Raw genomic sequence first — 9,327 nt, 5'->3', positions numbered from 1 at the left:
GAAATGACAGGGAGCTTTAATAGTGCTGGAGTTCAGCATTCTTTTGAATCCTGTCCGGTTGATGCTTCCTTAGTTTATTTTGATATTATTAACAAACCATTTTTTTTTTTTAAAGTTTACTTCTTAAGGGTGGCACGGTGGTGCAGTGGTAGCGCTGCTGCCTTGCAGTTAGGAGACCTTGGTTCGCTTCCGGGTGCTCTGTCCACCACAGTCCTACCACAGTCCAAAGACATGCACATTAGGTGCATTGGCGATCCTAAAATTGTGCTTGGTGTGTGTATGTGCCCTGTGGTGGGCTTGGTGCCCTGCCTGGGGTTTGTTCCTGCCTTGCACTCTGTGTTAGGATATAGCGAGTTGGACAATGACTGACTGAGTTTACTTCTTACTTTTCTGGGTATGGAAGAACACCACAAAAGTGTCTTTTTCCATTTCATTGTTCTTATTTATATTTATTTTAAGAAATTCCATATATGGCTTGTTCCATTTTCACTCCAACGTAAGTATGGCCTTAAAAAGAAGGAAAAGGATGGAGGAATGCTGTTTTATTACAGTAAAATTATTGAAAACAGCAAAGTAATAGTGGATTTTCTTGAAAGAAAATGAGGGAAAGGAGCCTTCAGTTTACTGAATACATTGCGATAGGCTTAAAAAGACAAACATGGAGAATCAAGAACGATTGAGGTGCCACCAGACTACCCTGTTTAATGCGGTTGTCTCAAGCAGTTGCAGCACAGGTTGGGAAGACATGTGACCTGCTTCTCACCAGGGGCCTCAGTATAAACGGTGCGTACGCACAGAAATGTTGCGTAAGAACTTTTCTACATTCAAATCGCGATGTATAAAACCTACACTTGGCGTAAAGCCACTCACTTTTCCACGGTACCTCATACCTTGTCGTACGCAAGTTCTCCACTTGGTTTTGCAGACTGGCGGCACCCAGCATCAAAGCAATGCTACTGTTCCTGTGTGGTTACATCTTATTTTCCGGCTTTATAAATACACTGAAACTAACCGCATATTGTTTATTAGTGTAATGCATCTGATTGTAGTTAAGTTGTAACAATATAATGGTCCAGGGAACAGCCATAGTATTCCAAATACCATAACTGCTTTAGTGTTGTTACTCTCACTTCTCCTTCTACTCCTTCTTCTTCTTCTTCTTCTTCTTTCAGCTGCTCCCATTAGGAGTTGCCACAGCGGATCATCTTTTTCCATATTACTCTCACTGCACCACTCGGAGTATTTATATCACTATATATGAGTGTGAATCACAGCAGCAGCTAATCGGAAAGAGAATTATCGGTATACAGCTTCAAGCACACGCTGTCTCAGCCACGGCAAAACGTTTCAAAGCCTTTCCTGTACGGACCTCGCGGTTCAGAAACAGTTTCATCTCAAGAACTTTAAACGCACTTAATCAATTTCTCCTTGTAGAACTGTTTGTACTTATAAGTACAATCACCCCACTGTAAACTTGCACTACAGTTATAATATCACACAATCTGAGCCACTTTATAAAGCGCGTATTTACATATGATAACGATATCATTTTTATGATGAAATGCAGCAAAATATGTTTATTATATTATACAGATAAAACTTGAACTTCATTTAAATAATCTATATTCTTCACTGGGACTGGCATGAAGGATAGAATAATTAAACATGTACTATGAAGATATTTCAATGTTCCTTAAACGTTTTGAAGAATCGGCGCTGTAAGTTTACAGATGGCTTAACGTCTATTACAGAGCTGATTGTGTGGCGATCGGTTACTTGGAGAAAGAAAAGCAAGGACTGCAGGGACGGCTACGCCAATATATATTGAATATAAAACAGAAAGAGAAAATAACAAGACAGCTAAAAACGCAGCGACAAATTCCGGCAAAAGTTAAATGCTTGTGTCATGAGCACGAGGCGGCTATGCAGTGTCCGCAACGGACATGGCCATCCACCGTGCATAAGCTACCTTATTGATATTGGCAGGCGATGGAGCCACCGATTCTTCCTCTGCCCAGGGCCACCACAAGCCTAGAGCCGCCCCTGAGTACTGCTGCAATAAATTATTTCATCGAAGGTCGCACACAATCACTGCGACGTGAAACTCATGTTTAATAACGTGCTTTAACTCCTATCATCATGAAAATGATATCACGTATACATCTCAGTATTTTAGTTATTCAGAGAGCTGTAATATCATGAATGTAATGGATTCTGTGTCCAGTTTAAGAAGCAAGCAGTGATTCACACACACAGAGCACATAGAAGGTCAAATACAAAACAAAGCATTTAACGTGCTACTTTAATTATGATGTGATTTGAGAAACTGGTTAATTAAACGATTTTAAGATGAAGTTTATGATGTTCTACTTTAATGACAAAATAAACTACATGATTAAAGTGGAAATTTGAGATTGAGGTTGACATTTTGTGCTTTTTCCCCACTGTGTGCCTTTTTTTCTCTGTACCCTAATAAGCTTTCATATGACACTCAGACAATCGCCTTTTCACGGCAACTTTGATATGTGACTTCTTTTTTATTTCCGGCACTGTGCGATTTTGTGACCGTGAGCTTTCAAGTTTCACGCTATGTCACTCGATCAACTTCCTTTTGTTGATTATACCACGGTTTAATTAAACAAATAGTAAGTTTTTCCTTTGCATCCACTTGGTATTAGCTGAAATTCGTATATTTTCCCATTGTCTTTTTACAGAAGGCTGAGCTTAAGAGCGATTTATATTGATTTGATTTGATTTATTGATGTGGAAGTTGGAGTACACACAGATTCTTGCATCTGGATTTTTCTGTGCGTAAGCACATTTTGGCTTTTGTGCTTACGCCATGTTATAGTGCGAGTTCTATGCACGGCGTTATACATGAGGCCCCTGGTCATAGTTGACATGTTCTTTATGGTGAGGTTTGATTTATATGAGTGATAGGTTACGTGAGACGAGAGTGCGTGCAAAGCTTGACATTTTCAGCCATCTTTTGGCTGATTGGACTCTTTAGTCTGGGGAGTGAAACAGAAATATTTATACTAGATTTTTCTGCCAATTATTTATATCTCTTCACCGCAGAGAAGACCAACTATCCTTGCACAAGTGACAATGTCTTTAATATAAAAAATAATATGCAGACTTGTGGTGGACTTTCGGTAATTATACAATATGTCAATGAAAAGGCAAAATTAAATACATTTCACATTTGCAAGAAGTACCTTTATGAGAATAAAAAAGTTTATTATGTAACCTTTGAAGACAAATGTGTTTTGATTAGAAGAATAAAACAGACATCAGAAAGTCAATTGATTTGTCTGTTCATTGTATAATGAACCCAAGTTAAATGAGAGAAGTCATTAAACTGTATAGAAAAACAATGTAAATCAGATTACATAAGAACATAAGACATTTGACAATTGAGTGAGAGGAGAGCATTCAGTCCATCAAGTGTGTTTATTTACTGAATAGCTAAACTGTCCTAATATCTCATCCAGATACTTCTTAATTTTGTCAGTTTCTGCTTCAACTATATATCACTGCTCTTTGCCACAACTCTGTGTAAAGAATCCCTTCCAGGCTTCAGTCTTAAATACACTTAGATTTTGTAAGATTTTAATAGAAAAATCAAGGTAATCAGTGCATTACAATTCCATGGGTCTGAGTGTAATTTCAAGCCACCACAGTTTCTATTGAATCTACTGTACACATTTTTCTTGTGCCTGCATGGGTATTTCACATGGTCCTCAGCTTTCCTCCACTATTGCAGTGATGTGAAGATTTGGCTAATTGTTAAGTCTAAATTAGTGCAGTGTAAGAGAGTATGAATGGGTTTGTAGGAATATGCTCTGTGATTGACTGGCATCATGCTTTCCACTGGGATCTCTCTTTAGGAAACATAATGTTAATTTTCACTCATATGCAGATGACACCCAGTTATACCTTTCATTTAGATCAAGTGAAGTTTCTCCGATGTCGTCTTAAATTAGTTGTTTTAGTGAAGTAAAGGAGTGGATGGATGAGAACTACTTGTCTTTAAACACAGATAAAACAGAGATCTTAATTGTTGGAGGGAATGACGCTGATCACAACAATATTTTTTCATCATTTAACTCAGTTGGAATCACCATTAATTTTACTGAATCAGCCCGCAATCTAGGAGTTATCTTTGACTCTAGCATGTCATTTAAAGCGCATATTACAAAGTTGTCCAAATCATGTTTCTTCCATCTTAAAAATGTTAGGAAATTAAGGCACTTTCTAAATAAACAGGATTCTGAGAAATTAATTCATGCATTTATTTCTAGTAGGATTGACTACTGCAATGCAGTGTTCACTGGATGTTCAAACTGTTCTTTATGCAGCCTCCAGTTAATCCAAAATGCGGCTTCAAGAATTATTACAAGAACAAGAAAATACAAACACATCACTCCAGTTCTTAAAACCTTACACTGGCTCCCGGTTAAGTTTAGGGCAGATTTCAAAATCCTCCTTTTAACATATAAAGCATTAAATGGCCAAGGTCCGGCTTACTTGTCTGAACTTATCATGACTTACAAACCAGAGCGCACATTAAGGTTTCAAGATGCCGGCCTGCTTATGATTCCAAGGATTAATAAAATAACAGTGGGATGTCGAGCTTTTAGTTACAGGGCCCCTAAACTATGGAATGGTCTGCCTGCTACTATAAGAGATGCCCCTTCGGTCTCAGCTTTTAAATCCCAGCTGAGGACTCACTACTTCACTTTAGTATATCCTGACTAGAGCTGCTGATTAACTGTACAGACTGCATCTCTGTTGTTAGTCATTAGCACTAAAACATAAGTAACATGATAGTTATAATTGGATACTAACCCTCACTTATTCTGTTTCTCTTCTTGGTACTCAAATGTGGCACTTGGTGCCACTGCCCACCTGCCAAGTTGTTTTGCTGCCTAAGGTAAAAGTCAGCCCTGATGGAGAATTGCAGGAATCATGGAAAAGAGGAATCCTTTCATCAGATTGGCTGGCCCAGAGCTCTTTTAGTCCTGGAATGGACAAATGGGGGAGGCAGCTTGATGGATGAGGTCTCCAGGACTCTAAACATGTCCAAATCATATTATGTGATATCAACTACTGTTAAATTCTGCTACGTACTTCTAAATTTTTTATTTTTATACTGTATTGAGGATTTGTTCTATTCTGTATATTGTATTGTATTGTATTGACCCCCTTCTTTTTGACACCCACTGCAGGCCCAACCTCCCTGGAAAGGAGTCTGTCTTTGAACTGCCTTTCCCAAGGATTCTTCCATTTTTTCCCAACAAGATTTTCCATGTCTTCTTAGACAGTCAAGGCTGGAGGGCTGTCAAGAGGCAGGGTCTGTTTAAGCACATTGTGGCACTTCTTTTGTGATTTGTATTGTATCAGTATTTCTGGTTCTCACATTTCAGATTTCTGCTAGCATAGGCTTCAGCTACCGACCACCCAGCATTAGAACGGACAGGCTTAAAAGCAGAATTGGATTAATCATTCTTTTTTTGTATATTACTATTGTTACAATTCAACATTATAAGGTGATTTGTAGAGCAAACAAAATTACCACCCTGTGCTAGCTGCATTAGGCTCCAGCAAACCCTGCAACCCTTTTGAGGACTGAGCGGGTTAGACATTGATGAATGACAAAGTTACTATAGAGCAGCAAATGCACAAATGATCAGAACAATAAAGACAGCAGATATAAATGAAGCTACAAATGAAGAACTAAACCATATTCTGACTAGTTTCAAAGTCTGAATGAATGAAAAATGAACACTTTTTCGCATAATTCAGTTCATTATATTGAGATTATATATGCAGCTCAATTAACTGTATTGGTTTTTAGTCCCATTGGTGCAGAAACATCAAAAATACAGTGTCAACACAGTATAGTGCATTAGACACAGATCACTACACACAACAAAGGCAAAGAATAATAAATATTTAGAAACTACAGTATTATAAAATGAATAACAATACAAATATGCGAGAGCAACAAATAATATATATATTATTATATATATATTGTGGTAGATAGGGGCCCCTCTCGCGCCCTTGAACCCCTGTCCACGACTCCAGACACCAGGTAAAAGTCCTCAAATCGACTTTATTCAATTGCCACAGTGTACCAAGCACACTCTCCTCCACAATACTCATATAAATACACACAATAATCGCTATAAACCAATCCTCCAGCTCCCAGACGCATTGCCACCCTTCCACCCAGCTCAGCTCACCGTCTGGGAGCTCTCACAGTCCTTTTATATCTCCTGACCCGGAAGTGTTCCCAATCCCCAGTCCATGCGATTCTCAATCACTTCTGGGTCAGGTAAAAGCTCTTCTCTTCATCCCGGAAGCCCGTCGCTCTTCCTATGACAAACTTCCGGGTCATAGGGCACGAAGGAGTCCTCGGTCCTCCCTGCAGCTCCCTCTTGTGGCCTCCATGGCATCCAGCAGGGCTGTGCATAAAAACCACATTGTCCATGATGCCCTGCTGGTCTTCTGGGAACCTCCATGCTGCAAGGAGGGCTCCACCTGGCAGCTTGGGGGTATTGGCAGGGATAAACAGCCGACCATCCACCACAATATATATATATATATATATATATATATACAGGGTGTATATATGTATATATATATATATATATACAGTCATATGAAAATGTTTGGGAACCCCTCTCAGCCTGCATAATAATTTACTCTACTTTCAACAAAAAAGATAGCAGTGGTATGTGTTTCATTTCAAAGGAACATCTGAGTACTGGAGTGTTTTCAGAACAAAGATTTTTAGTGAAGCAATATTTAGTTGTATGAAATTAAATTAAATGTGAAAAACTGGCTGTGCAAAAATTTGGGTCCCATTGTAATTTTGCTGATTTGAATGCATGTAATTACTCAATACTAATTACTTGCAACACCAAATTGGTTGGATTTGCTCATTTTGCCTTGAACTTGATAGACAGGTATGTCCAATCATGAGAAAAGGTATTTAAGGTGGTCAATTGCAAGTTGTGCTTCACTTTGACTCTCTTCTGAAGAGTGACAGACAGCATGGGATCCTCAAAGCAACTCTCAAAAGAGCTGAAAACAAAGATTGTTCAGTATCATGGTTTAGGGCAGTGGTTCTCAAACTGTGGGGTGGGCCCCCCTAGGGAGACACAAAGTAACATAAAGGGGGGCGCGAAAATGTGAAAAAAGAAAACAAGAATCAAAAGTATGAAAAATATATCTATTGAAACCAAAACAAATTAACTTAAACTACATTCTGATACTAGGAAAATAAATATAGAGTTAGATAAATGTCGATAAAAGTTAAGTAGGTATAATGAAATATGCATCTATGATATATCATTAATTAAAAAAGAACAAATTGGTATTAGTGGGCTCCATTCAAAAAAACGTTAGGGGGGTGCGATTAAAACTGTTATGAAAATTTGGGTCACAAATACTTAAAGGTTGAGAAATGCTGGTTTAGGGGAAGGCTACAAAAAGCTATCTCAGAGGTTCAAACTGTCAATTTCAACTGTAAGGAATGTAATCAGGAAATGGAAGGCCACAGGCACAGTTGCTGTTAAACCCAGGTCTGGCAGGCCAAGAAAAATACAGGAGTGGTGTATGCGCAGGATTGTGAGAATGGTTACAGACAACCCACAGATCACCTCCAAAGACCTGCAAGAACATCTTGCTGCAGATGGTGGATCTGTACGTCGTTCAACAATTCAGCGCAGTTTGCACAAAGAACATATGTATGGTGATGAGAAAGAAGCCCTTTCTGCACTCGTGCCACAAACAGAGTGACTTGTTGTATGCAAATGCTCATTTAGACAAGCCAGATTCATTTTGGAACAAAGTGCTTTGGACTGATGCAATAAAAATTTTGTTATTTGGTCATAACAAAAAGTGCTTTGCATGGCGGAAGAAGAACACCGCATTCCAAGAAAAAAAACATGCTACCTACTGTCAAATTCAGTGGAGGTTCCATCATGCTATGGGGCTGTGTGGCTAGTTCAGGGACTGGGGCCCTTGTTAAAGTTGAGGTTCGGATGAATTCAGCCCAGTATCAACAAATTCTTCAGGATAATGTTCAAGCATCAGTTACAAAGTTGAAGTTGCGTAGGGGTTGGATTTTCCAACAAGACAATGACCCAAAACACAGTTTGAAATCTACAAAGGCATTCATGCAGAGGGAGAAGTACAATGTTCTGGAATGGGCATCACAGTCCCCTGACTTGAATATCATTGAAAATCTATGGGATGATTTGAAAGGGCTGTCCATGCTCGGCAGCCATCAAATTTAACTGAACTGGAGAGATTTTGTATGGAAGAATGGTCACAACTACCTCCATCCAGAATCCAGACACTCATCAAAGGCTATAAGAGGCGTCTAGAGGCTGTTATATTTGTTATAAGTATTGATGTAATATCTCTGTTGGGGTGCCCAAATGTATGCACCTGTCTAATTTTGTTATGATGCATATTGCATATTTTCTGTGAATCCAATAAACTTAATGTCACTGCTGAAATACTACTTTTTCCATAAGGCATGCCATATATTAAAAGGAAGTTGCTACTTTGAAAGCTCAGCCAATGATAAACAAAAGTCCAAAGAATAAAGAGGGGTTCCCAAACTTTTTCATATGTGTATATATATATATATATATATATATATATATATATATATATATATATATATATATATATATATATATATATATATATATATATATATATATATCTGTGGTGGACTGGCACCCTGCCTGGGGTTTGTTTCCTGCCTTGCACCCTGTGTTGGCTGGGATTGGCTCCAGCAGACCCCTGTGACCCTGTAGTTAGGATATAGCGGCTTAGATAATGTATGTATGTATGTGTTGGAGATCCACAAAGGAAGTAAATGAATCACCCCTGCCAGGGATCTTCATCAGAGGATAATGTTTAGACTTACAAGAATCAAAGGCAATATATAGCAAAAAATTACGTGGTGAGGTGGCTAAGTCAGTGTGATCAGGAAGTGGGGTGGTTGTAAAGTTTTATTTATTATGAACATGTTCTTCTTAAGTTTGCATATGCTGGATTTATGTCCAAGTGTCTGTTGATGGCGTTTTCATTTGATAGCCAAGATTCAGCCAGCTCTCTGGCACTTTTAGTACTGGCTTTAAATTTTACTTGTACATTGGCCCAGTTAAATGTACGTCCTTTTGATTTAGTGTGTGTATAGATCAATGATCGTGAGTCCTTTCTTCTGATGGCGTTGCGATGTTCCTGTATACGTGTTGCGATTATTTTTGATGTTTGTCCTATATATACCGGTGAGCA

Source organism: Polypterus senegalus, chromosome 11 (assembly GCF_016835505.1).
Source record: "Polypterus senegalus isolate Bchr_013 chromosome 11, ASM1683550v1, whole genome shotgun sequence".
Lineage (NCBI taxonomy): Eukaryota > Metazoa > Chordata > Cladistia > Polypteriformes > Polypteridae > Polypterus > Polypterus senegalus.
This window is presented reverse-complemented; position numbering follows the sequence as displayed.